Source organism: Phalacrocorax aristotelis, chromosome 24 (genome assembly GCF_949628215.1).
Source record: "Phalacrocorax aristotelis chromosome 24, bGulAri2.1, whole genome shotgun sequence".
NCBI classification, from domain to species: Eukaryota; Metazoa; Chordata; class Aves; order Suliformes; family Phalacrocoracidae; genus Phalacrocorax; species Phalacrocorax aristotelis.
The window spans coordinates 5,370,084-5,383,066 of record NC_134299.1 but is presented as its reverse complement, the minus strand read 5'-3'; the positions used below and the strand labels follow the sequence as shown (position 1 = coordinate 5,383,066).

The 12,983-nt window shown below is 41.2% G+C and overlaps 1 protein-coding gene across 5 annotated transcripts in view; it reads right to left on the bottom strand.

Annotated features, from left to right (window-relative positions):
• The window catches only part of LRRTM4 (leucine rich repeat transmembrane neuronal 4), a 500,845-nt gene that overhangs the window by 345,212 nt on the left and 142,650 nt on the right, over positions 1–12,983 (bottom strand). For all 5 annotated transcript variants that reach the window (XM_075074544.1, XM_075074542.1, XM_075074549.1 and 2 more), the window contains exon 4: positions 2,335–2,455. The gene's annotated coding sequence lies outside the window, so the exon portion shown is untranslated. The remainder of the gene's footprint in view (positions 1–2,334; positions 2,456–12,983) is intronic.

Here is a 12,983-nt window from a genome sequence, read left to right as displayed (position 1 = left end):
TTAGTTTTGGGAGATTTCCCAGTTGACACAGTTATATATATTTTTTTAAAAAATAAATAAAAATCACCAGAACATCTCACCAAATTAGACAGCTCTTGTGATTCTCAGCAAGGGAAACCAGAATTACAGCAAGCACTGAGCCAGAACTGACCCCTCGACATCGAAACTGCTCCCTCGGATGTCCCAGGTTGAGATGTGTTGTCCAGCAGTGCATTCACATGCACACTTGACCCTTGCCAGTATCATAAACGCTGAAGAAATATGTAACTGTGTACAATCATTTTCACAGGCCACCTCTATCCAGCACAGAATGAAAAGTTTTTTAATCTGACTTTTCAGTAGAAAGATCTATCCGAGAATCAAGTTGTTTCTGGCTAATTCAAAACATTTATCCTAACCATTATGTTTCAAGACTGTATTCTGAAACTCAGGAAAGAACAAATCAACACACTGCAAACTATTCTGTCTCACAGAAAATTCTAAAGTATCTTCCTTGGCCGTTTTTTTTGGGAGGGTGAACTAAAATTTCAGAATTTCAGGATGAAAATTCCGTCTATTTTTCAGCTCTATTTCTAGATTTGTCAGTTCACTTTTTAATGGTTGCACAGCAAAGTACCTTGTGCCTAGTCTTTGGAGCCTATGCAGGTAATGAGCACTTACTGATTTGGGTTAGATGTGGAATACATTCGAAATAAGGCTTAGTCTCTCTTAGGCTGCATGTACAGTATTCAAAATTAGAGGCCACCTTTTACCATCTCTGAATTTGCTTTAAGAATTGCTATTCACGAAAAAGAGGTTCTAGGTCTAGTTTATCAATGACAAACAGATTTTATTTATTAGCATAGCGGCACCATCTGCCTTAGTCCATCTAGAAAAGTTACTAGAGTGAGTATAGCCCACAGTTCTAAGCAATGTCTTCACTGATTCGATCCCTTACAACCATCAGTTTTCATTAATATGGCAATTCTGTGAACTACTTTGTAAAGGAATCAGACAAAAAGACTGAATGGTCTTGTCTAGTCTCCGAACAATTTTTTAAGGTAGTTACTAAGCATGTGTTAGCTGGACTGGGCGTAGAAGCCAAGCAGTCTGAACCAAGTTGAACAAGGACTTGAAGTTCAGCCTTCCACTGCCACAGAAGTGCCTGGATCAACACACTCTTTAGGGGACAGAAGTTGGTCAAGACACTGTGTGTTTGTCTCCACCCTCCCACACCCTCCGGCTTTACAAGGAGTTTGAAAATTTGCCTTGTCTTCATGTGCAAACTTTTAGCAGTCTCGAAAACGTTCCTAGGAGGGAAAATCAATAGCCTGTTCACTTTTGTATTAATCCTTTAAAACCCATTTATAAATTAAATCTAAATTCAAATTTTATTACAAGGATTTGGGAAAGTTCTTTTGGCATTTAGAACAATTTCTTTGTACCTCTTGCATATCATGTTTACCAAGTTAATTCGTTCACAAAATACTGTTTAATGAGGGACTCTCCCCCAGTCATTTATCTCTCTTGGTGGCTTACATGCCATCAATCATGCCCTACGTGCAACGTAATGTTTTCATGTACGGCAGCGAGTCGTGCAAACCTTGCCTAAGAAATGCTCCCTTGTTTACTCCTTATGGAGGATTGTATCTTTGTTCACTAATGTTCTCTAACTGCTATAATTTGAGTGTTTTGTGTGTTGAAAACAATAAAAATCTTAATTAAAAATAAGCAAAGAAAAGCAAGATAAGTTAGACCCTCGTACCGTCAACATACAATTGTTAACTGAAAGCTTCAACGCAACAGAAGCAGCTGAAGATATTTTAGATGCTACTTTGATGCTATAAAAGCATCTCCCGCAAACAAAAGGTGCAGTCTACTTAAGTCAAGTACCTAAATATTTTTGTTGACTGAAGGAGCTGCATAAAAGAAGGAGATACAAAACTATTCAAAAGATAATGATCGTTATTTCCAGTGTTTGTCTTGAGCATTATTTGTAGTTGTAGTAAATGCAGAAGATAACGTGTTAGACCAGCAGCAGTGTCTCCTTGACTCCAGACAACTGTTGCACTTCTGCCACAGCTCTTGCTAACTGAGGACTTTCTATTTCTACCATGATGCAACTGGAAAATGCTTATGTGCACTTTCATCTGAACATGTGCAGGTTTTCTACCCAACCATTTCACCAGGCAGGTTTGCTAACGTTTCGCCATTTGGCTGAGATTTCTCAGGCACAGCAGAAGTCATTCCCCTCTGTCCAGCCCTAGGACATGCACAGCTTGCTCCTCCGCTTGGGATTAGAATGTAAAAAAGCTCACCTCACATCCAGGAAAAAAAAGTGCACTGCATACGTACCCTGTGTTCCCCCATGTTCAGAGCCGGATGTTTCCTAAGCCTGGGAGGAACATTCTACTGGGTAATCCTCCCCGGACTTCTGAGCGGAAAAGGATGGTCTCTGCAGCGTGCTGAGGAAAGCCTGGGGACGCAGCAAGAAGGGCGACGTCAGCCATGTGCTCTTGGGAGTGAGCGGAGTTACAGATTTACGAGGGTTTCCAACCTCCCCTCTGCCCCAACATAACTCTAACAAGAAACCTGACCGTAGGCAGAAAGCATGCTTGGAGCCTACCTGCTCACCACGCACTGCTTGCCCCAAAACACAACTTAGCCCCACTTAGTCGTGCAGCAGCAGCTTTTCCGCCATTTTGAAAAAAAAAAAAAAAAAAAAAATAATAATCCTGACTCAATGTTCCTGTATCTTGGAAACTTAGTAAGAGAATTATCCCTTGGCATCTGCCTGCAAAAAACGGCAGGCAGAACTAATATGAAAGCCAAGTCAAGAAATAGGACAGGTGAAAGTCATTCCAGGAAGTCTAAAATGTGTTTTCCAATGATTAGAAAAAAAAAAATTGATTGCTAGCCTGCAGATGTTCCTGAGCAATTCAGAAACAGGAAGAGCAAGTCTTTTGTGGGTACTATTTAAACTGCAGTGTCTGGCATTCAGCAAGTTAGGTGCTTCCATCCACAATCACAGTTATTTTGCTTTCTAAATGTTGGCCAGATGGTCAGTTTTTGTGTGGCAGCAGCGTGTGTCTGTGAGCGTGTGAGGGGGTGGGGGGCAAGGGAGAAGGATTGTCATTATGAGAATGTGTGAAACTCCACCGCTACCGCTGCAATAAAATGACTGGAGTAACATCAAATTTAGATTCTATGCGCATATATTTCATATGCATACAACATCATAACTGCCTGGAAGGAAAAGTCAGTTATTTTATTTTTCTAAATCCTTTTTCCTTATCGGCTATAAAATGTTACAATAAAAAAAATAATAATCTCAGGGGTGAACCGAAGTCCCAGAAGGTGCTTGTCAAGGAGAAAAAATAACTGTTAGCCAGAGATGATTAAACAGCAATATTTTCACAGAAACTAAAATGATGGCTCAGAAATCATCCAGGAGATGTTAGCCTCAGTATGCTAAACTTGTCATGAATGGCTAATTTGCTCAGAAATACATTCTAAAGAAGTTGATGCCCCATCTTCCCCCCCAGCCATACTAATTGTTTATTAGCATACAAAAGAACCGGTGACCTTTCAAATTGTATGCTTATTGTCCCTTGTAGGCAGAAGAAATGAGCCTTGGCTCAGCAAACATCGCTTGGTTCCTTTTTATTTTTAGGAAAGTAACCTTTTAAAGCAATGAACTCTTCATCAATAGCATTTCAGTCTGTATTTAATAATCATGGAACTCAGCAGAAATGTGTTACTTTGCTACTTCATCTACGATTCCGAATTTAACAAAAAGAATTAAGGCTATTTTAAGTGTTAAATAATAGTCGTACAAATGGAAGTATTTCGGGGCTTTGAAAGGATAATAAAAAGTTTTGATGTGTTCCATATCAAGCACCAGGCCATAGTTTTTGAAGGGTGCGCAGAGCTTGAACACAATTTTTTTCAGGGTATTGTATTATACCTCCACTCAGCACTGTAACTGATAGAGGGGCTCGAGTATCATTTTCAAAAGCGATTTAAAAGTCTAGGGCACTTACCTTCGTTGCCTTTCAATATGGATTAGGTTCTTAAATCTCAGGACTACAGAACAGGTGTGGTTTGGAAGCAACCTCTGGAAACCGTCCAGTCCAAATCCCTGCTGGAGGCAGGACGAGCTAGAGCAGGCTGCCCACAACCATGTTCGGTGAGGTTTTGAGTATCCCCAAGGAGGGAGGCTTGACAGACTCTCTGGGAAATACCTTCCAGTGCTTGGCCACTCTCACAATAAAGAGGTTTTTCTTATGTTTAAATGGAATTTCTTGCATTACCCAGTAACTCTTGTCCTGTGACTCGATACCACTCAGAAGAGTCTGGCTCCATCACTTTTACTCCCTCCCATCAGGTAACATGCTGATAAGAGCCCCTTAAGCTTTCTCTTCTCAAGGCTAAGGAGCCCCAGCTACCTTCAGAGAACTAGTCCTCATCACTTCCCAAAGCAGAAGACACCAAAATCCAAAACCAGTTTTTGAAAGAAGTTTAGCTGGCCATGGGCATCGTACATCACAGAACAGAGAATTTGCTTCCGTCCAAATTACCCTAGAAATACTGTGAAGTTCAGTGTAGGTGCAGTAATGATAGACAAGCCTCATTTTTTGGGTGAGCCAACATCACGCAGGGTATAATTTTAACACTAGATTGAAATCTGAGCCCCTTTGCTACCAAACCATTCATTTTGCTGCACCAGATCAAGCTGAACTAATATGGTTAATGAGCACAAGAGAACCAGCATATTTAAAACATGTGAAAATGTCTTGCTTACTCAACTTTAGGTTACTTCTTCACAGCACCAGCAGAGCTGCCACACCATGAGCCAGTACAGGTGGGGCCCATCTCCATATACATTGGCATAAATACACATTCCTTTCCCCCATCTGTTTTTACTTTAAATAAGCCTTCACAATACACGATGTTCTTAAGGCTCTAAGCTCCTCCTTATCAAGTCCTGAATAGTCTTAAGGCCAATCTTGCTGTGTGTTCATCAACGTTCTGATGAAAACAGTATTAGCAAATTCTGATAACTGGATGGCAGGATACATAACACACACACACCCCCTCATTAATGAATACTGTGCAATGATCTGAAATACCAGGCAGTCTTGGGACCAAGGAATGTCAAAACCGGAGTACTTCAGATAACACATACGGTGTGGAAATCTAAAATAACCAAATTCTAAGACCAGAATGGTCCAGAAGTCTTTCAAGGGTCCCAGATGAGATGCTTTGTATCCTTGATTAAAAATACATATATATATTGGTCTCCAAATTGCATGTTTAGCTTACCAAATGTCACTGGAAAGTTGGCCAGAAGTACGGACCTCTGAAAGACCCTGTATCTCTTGACCTGGCCGTAAGCACAACAGGGTCAAAGTTTACACAGAAACTATTTAATGCATCTATTATATTATATAGCTATTCACATATATTAGCTAAGTGAACGTAATGGAAGTGATGACATGACTTCATTCCCTTTATTCCATAAAAAGAGTATACTGAGGCTTGGTTAAAGGTATCCACGAGAGAGACAATTTTCAAGACCTAGCAGAGACCAGGCAATCTGTTAGATGTGAGAGTCTTAGTCCATTAAGTTGCTGAGCCAATTCATGATAATGTTATTTAGTGTAAATTTCCATTTGGATGAATAGTAAAGAGCTTGATCTATAACATTTGTAACTGAATTAGCAACCTCTTTGTTTCCCTATTCTCTTTATGGCCAGGCCATGTATGCATTTTGTGAGCATTCTGAATTACAGCAGTCAAGCCATTAGTTGGGGAAAGTGCCACATAATGCCCTTTTGGAAGTGGATTTTTATTCCATTTAACTTTTTTTCTTCCTGGAGAAGTGATGTTTTGCCATTCACTGCTGTTATCCAGCAGCCTCTTTTTAAATCTGCTTTGTTTCACCTAAATTTGATTAGATTCCATAGATCTACTTTGCATGGCTGATATAGTTTGACCCTTACAAGCCCAAAGCTAGGGTTTCAGGACTCATTTGTTTTCCCATTATTTTTCTGGACAGGAATAGTAATGGTAGATTAGGAAAGAAAAATATAAGAGACTAATTTGCCAAGGGATTTAAACACCTGCTTAATTACATCTCTGCTGAGGGCAGCACTGATTCAAGTGCTTAATTGGGTGTTGTTATTCGAAAATATGGAAGAACTGCATGGAAAGAGGTTTGTAGAAGTACCTGAATGTATAATAACATTCACCATTTATTATAATGCTCTACATTAAAACAGGCCTACATTTTGAATCTGTCTAGTGAATCCTCATGCTGGGCTAAGGCTCACTGAAGAAAATGGATGACTATGCAGGATCGAGGATTTTCTGCTTTTGACTACAGACAGATGTTTGTCTAGAGGCACATTTCAATCTTCACACACAACTTGAGGAATAAGAAAACTGAATTCTCCTGAGGTTCTAGGAAACCATAATCCATTTGTATCACATATCTGCATGCCTCTCCACCAGCTCCAACACCTGCTGTGCAGGGGAGGGACACGATGTCTACGGTCTATAATCAGTAAAATGATGGCTATCATTTTACAAGTGGGAAAACTGAGCTCCAGGAGTTAAAGAATCATAGAACCATAGAATGCCCTGAGCTGGAAGGGACCCACAAGGACCATCGAGTCCAACCCCTGTCCCTGCACGGGACATCCCAAATTCACACCGTGTCTCTGAGGGCCTCGCCCAAACGCTCGCTGAATATCACGAGGCTGGTGCTGTGATGCCTCCCTGGGGAGCCTGTGCCAGGGCTCCACCACCCTCGGGGGGAAGAACCCTTCCCTAACACCCAGCCTCACCCTCCCCTGGCACATCTCCCTGCCGTCCCCTCGGGGCCTGGCGTTGCTCACCAGAGAGCAGAGACCAGCCCTGCCCCTCCTCCTCCCCTTGGGCGGGAGCTGCAGAGCGCCATGAGGGCTGCCCTCGGCCTCCTCTGCTCCAGCTGAACAAACCCAGGGACTCCAGCCGCTCCTCGTACGGTTTCCCCTCTAAACCCTTCCCCAACTCCATGGCCTCCTCGGGACACTCTCCAGTACCTTTATACCCTTAAAGTCCTGTGGCGCCCAACGCTGCCCACAGCACTCGGGGTGAGGCTGCACCAGCGCAGAGTTTAAGTACAAAGAACAGAATGCAAATGTTACCACACCTAACCCATTCAGCCCAAAGTAGTCAAGTATTGTACCCTGCCCTTGAAAGCTGTGAGTTGTCTCTTCAGTTGTTTGCTACTCCTTTGACCTCCATATGGAGCATCCAACCCCTCTGGTCTCCTGAGCATCAACATCACTTTCATAAATGAGACCTATACTCCTAAATTAGTAAACACTTGTGAAATATTTCTCTGTACTCCAGCTAAAATTTTAATCAGCAATGCCTTAGTAAACCCAAAAAACCCAACAAACCAAATGCACACTGCTTACATGGATACATTATTATACACACGCTAGTAGAGCAAAATAACTTGTCTAAAAGGTTTAAAGGCTAATAAGAGTGACATGTAGCCAAAGCTGGATATGCTGAACAATAAAAACCTGTCAGTGAATTTACCTTCCTAAGAGTAAAACGGAATTTACTGAAGTGTTTGGAGGGTTTTTTCCCCTGTGGATATCTCCTTTGAATACGGCTCTGGATCATATTAACTTGACCCCTCAACTTAGAGCATTCTTTGCCCCCCTCCTTTGAGATGTCAGTCCTTAGGGCTGCTGCCAAACCGCACTGCTGTGAGGCAGCTATAAGAAAAACAGCCAGGATACACATACTACAGCCGAGAGAACAACTGAACAGCCAATTCCTTCAGGGCCCAATTAGTTGCCACAAAATTGAAGGACAGGGATATGTTTCTGACTTCAGACATCTCCTATCCCACTTTACTTTTTCTACTGCACCTCAAACGGTAAGAAATGAAGGAAAAAAAAAAAAACAAACCCAAAACAGTTTACCAATACGCAATGGAAGAGCCTTTGCTGAATTTGAGGCTATTTAATTTTCAAATAGAAAACACTAGATATTCATGTAATCATCCTGATTATCCTGCATATGAAGTTGCTAAAAGCTAATCTGTGTTGGCCAGAATTGTTTAAAATAACAGTAACAGCTTTCCAAACCACATTTTTTTAAAACTAGAAAACATTTGAGCACCTGAAGTTAGTTTTGCTGTCAGAAAGCAATTTAAAAGGAGCCTGAGTTTTGGGTTTATTTAGGGGGGGGTGGGTGGGTGACTTTTCAGTTACCACAAATGGCTGGACTTGGTCTTCAGAAAATGCGGAACTCAAGGACCAGCTTTTTATTAAACATCCCAGCTGGAAACTCAGTGAATACATACGAAATACTTCTCATAAATCAGTGGAAAATAAACCTGTATCATAAGCATCTTTGGATACCTCAGTTGCCGTAGCGTGTTCATATGCTGGCTAATAACTGAAGTGACTTCCAGCATTGGTTCTAGCATGTATTCTATTTATTTACTGCTTTATATTAAAAAAAGAAATCCAGAAAGGACAGATTGGCATGACCTCAGAGGAAAAAACTGATTTGCATACTGTGACAGAATGAAATCAAACTACAGGGAATCTTAGTGGCTCTAATCTAGCAATTCCTACAGCAGTAGAAGAAAAGAAAAAAGCTAACCGTTGATATGCATTATCTAAGATACCTTTGGGAAGAAGTTCCCTGAATCACAAACTTGATAAATAAAAAGCAAAAAACCAGCTGATGTGTTCGCGAGCTAATGTAATAGAAAAAAAGACTGAGCAAATCAGTAGCAAACCGAGGAGCCTTCTGGCTGCGTCTACGAGGAAATGTTGTACATAGACTGCTGGGGAAACGGGAACAGCAGAAAGCTGTTCGAAGACCAGCAGGATAAGTCAGAGATGGAGGAGTGGGATGAGAGATGTTTCTCTATTGGATCAAAGACAGATGAAGCGCTGTGCTTGTGCCTACAACAAGACCATGATTCTCATGAGGCCTCCCCACTCTCCACTGTTTTCCCCTCTAGACACAGCATTTGACTTAGGGCAGTCCACTTAGTCTCCCCGTGTTGCACTCTTTACATTTTAATCAAAATACACATAAAAGGATATTGCAAAACTAAGTAAAAAGTGACATTGCTATCTTCAAAGAAGAGGTGCCATGTATTTGCCATTTAATTGACAGGCATACGTTTGACTAAATTAAAATTCAAAGACACACATGCCAAAGTCAACTAAGTAGCAAAGGAATCTGTAATATGAGTTAAAATTACGAGAACTAATCAGCACTGATTTTTAATTTCCTTATTAAGTTTATTATTTTTAAGTATTAAAAGGCAGGAATAATGGGCTGGTTTCTAACAGAACAGCTGACAGAAAAGAACTCTCTAGCTAAAGGAAATCTCCAAGATCTCAAAAATTAACATTATCAGATTAGAACCAATGAAAACAAGAACCTAACCAAGTAACTGGACTACTTTCTGCCAAACCTTAATATAGCAAAATAAATAAAATTAATTCAAATACCGTATATATTGCTCCATATGTAAATACGAGATGAAATAAGGCTGTGGAAATGGATAACCCACAACAGCACATTACATCAAAGCCAGACTCCAGAAAAAAAATTGGAAATTATATTGAGTGAAGAAATCCACAAGCTTGCCAGCGGCGTCTTGCGTGAGAAGCTGGCCACTACCATAACTACAGGTTTAATATCTTGCCACACCACTTCAGCGACTTTATTTCCAGTCAGTTTGTGGTGAAATGCATCAGCAGAGGGCTTGCCCTGCCTCATTAAATGAATGGCCTAACATGTCAACAAGCAAATTACTTCACAACAGAAAACACTGTAAAGAAGGATTTACACTTTGTGGTGTGAAGTCCTGCCCTTAAGGGCTGCGCCGAAGAGCTGAAACAAGGAATTTTCAAAGCCCTGGAATGGGTATGAAGTTGTAGGATGCTTTGCCCCAACTTCCAGAGCATCTGCCAACTTGAGTGATGGCCAGGAAAGGCGAGGGGAACACTGCATCTTGCACGGTTCAGCACGAGGTGCCGGCTGCAGTCAAGATGAGCAAGAACAATCCTTGGGCAAGAGGAACAGCACAGGTATCAACACGTCCAGTTCAAAATAGATCAATCCATCCATCCCACATATATAAAAGCAGTGCTTTTTCAGTTGTTTATGCCATATTGCAGCATTTACATCCCATTCACCAGAATTGGTGATCTTTGAAGCAATGGAGAAAGTGTCCCTCCCTTTGGCCTCCTCCAAATATTACCCATCAAGGCATGTTTTTTGGTTTTGCTCTACCATGGTATGAGCAGCTCACTGAGCTTATTGAGCACAGAATCAAGGCCAGGACACACACGCAGATGGAACTTAGTGATACACGGTCAGGTGAATGTTTCATTTTGCATGATCACATTGGAAAAACACGAAAAATAGGCCAATGGGATAAAGCAATCAGCCCTTAAAAAGAAAACAAGGGATGTTCCTAACTATATATTCAGAGCTGATATAGATACTGTTAGGAAGAGAAGAGGCACGAAGGTTAAAATTAATTGTTCACCCATTGTTAGATCTTCACTCTATATACAAGTTACCTTAATTAAACAGTACAATTCAGGGTCAGCTCCTGCAAAATGCCAAGCACACTAAACCAAGAAAGATTTGCACGTAGTGAAGCAAAAGTTCCCAGGATGAGAAAAGAAATAATTCTCAAATGAGGTTACCAGACTCTTAACTATTACCTATAACCCTGGCAAACAGATCTGAGAAATTTAGGAAAAACACTGACATTTACTTGGAAAAATTAATTCCACACATTCCTTCCTTCCCTGTTCCCCCCTCCTTTCACATGCCCATACAAACCCAATAAGTACATTTTAGCATTCATATTCAGTTACAAATTTCAACTTGTTCTAACAACAAATGAAGTTTTGTCCTGAAATTTCAGCATTTTCCATGGAGCAAAACTCTCCGTTATGACCAACGGCAATTACAGTAGGACCGATTGCTCTTTGCTATAGGAACTATGCGAAGTACACATCTTTGCAGCAGTCCCTCTTCCAAAAACCTTGCCCAAATCATTAATACTCTTTTCTTAATTGTCCAACTCTTTGTTCGCTATTCCAAGAAAATATACGTTCCTTACCATACTCTGTCTGAGGAAAACTGCCCTAAGGCTTCCTCGTTTATTTTCCTACATAACAGATTTTTATTATGATCTACTGAGGTTATGGCAGCTCTTCAGCTTGTAATGTACATACAAAAATTTATATTGTGTCATTGAATTTTAATGATGGAAGAAAAGACTGAAAGAAAAGTAAAATTATGCAAGTATGTAAGTACTAGCAGCTGTTTTCTGCTCGTTTGATATCTGCTTATATGAAAAGGGCACCGTGGATTTCAGTCTCAGTTATGTTTGGGCTCTTTTAGACTCCTGTGCAAGGAACGGCAGCCACAACAGCTGAAATTCCATAGTTTGTACCTAGAATACTCGACATGGACCAGGGACCCTATATCCTACCTTTCCTCCAAAATACTGAAAGGCATTGGCCGAGTCATCCAGCCTCTGTGCCGTAATTCCTCTTGTTATTTTTCTCGTCCATTTTACTTCTTGACCCTTCTGTGTAAGGAGCAACCCCCCGACACGAGTGCATGCACCAGGTAACCGGGGTGACAGCACTGCAGAAGCAGGAGGTCTCTCTTGGGGTACACGGGCCAATGTGACTACGGGAATGGTGCCCAATGTGCCACGACTTATGCAAGACTCTGAAAAGTACCCTAAAAAGTTATGTATCTGCTCATGTCATGTCTGAATACGACCTGCAGAAGATGATTGGGGGGGTGGAGAGAGGGAAGACGAAAACCCCGAACTATAAAGCCTCAACTGGAAAAAGCAAGTTAATGCTGCAGGTGACTTTTGACTAAAATGCTGCTGTTATGAGGACATGGGAGCCAGTTTAATTTACAATGGAAATGACTGAAGAGATATCAGCGGATTCATCTGTCACATCTATCAGACCACTAGCTGTATACATTGCCCCAGGCTATGACGGCATTACTGGTTTGATTTGTTGTTGTTGATTGCTTGCTTCATGTTAATTCATTCTACTGTACTAGAATGTTTCAGGGGCTCATCTGTTATTATTAATATTAATATTCCGAAGTGCTTTCACCCAAAGAACTCAAGCCACTTTACAAACATTAATTAAGCTTCACAACACCCCTAGGGGTAAGTAAACTTTTGAGATCTCTTGAAAAGGTCAGAGAGGGCTTGGTTTAAAGCAGCAGCTTTGGTTATATATAGTTCAAAGAACTAAGGAACAGGAGACGAGTTCAAGTGCTGTTTTTATCACAGATGCTCTTCTCAGAGAAGCAACCCAGTATCTCTGTGCTTTACTCTTCCAACTGAAAAGGATGGATTGTAGGGCAGGTTTAGCTTACAGGACCTGCTGAAAGGACAAGCTCACAAATTATCAGAAGAAATACGCAGATACTGGAAACACTGGGCTCACAAGCAAAAAGAATGATAGGTGTCTTCGAAGCAGTATCTGGTACTTCTCTTTTAAACTGTGGGCTTCAAGCCCTCCATAAATTCCATAGGAGCCTATAGTTCATCAGGTATAAGAGCACAAGATCCAAAGACAATGAAAACAGAGGTCTTTAAAACCTCGGTGCCTTCACATCGATACTCCAAGTGGGGCTATCCCTTCCAGTAACCCAGAGAACGGCCATTTGCTGGTGCAGCCAGGACCCCTCCCAGAAGCCTGGCTTCTAGCAGAAAAGTAAATGAGAAGAAAGTTGTCTCACCAAGAGAGAGGAACCTCTGTGGGACCTGCACCGCTCCAACGGCAATTCTGAGAGAGATCACCATAACCAATTTGCCTGGAAGACATCCTACCAGCTATGTTACAAATGGAAAGACAGACTCCCCCTTTTACCATCTATGACACTAGAAAATGAATGAATGAAAAAGTCCT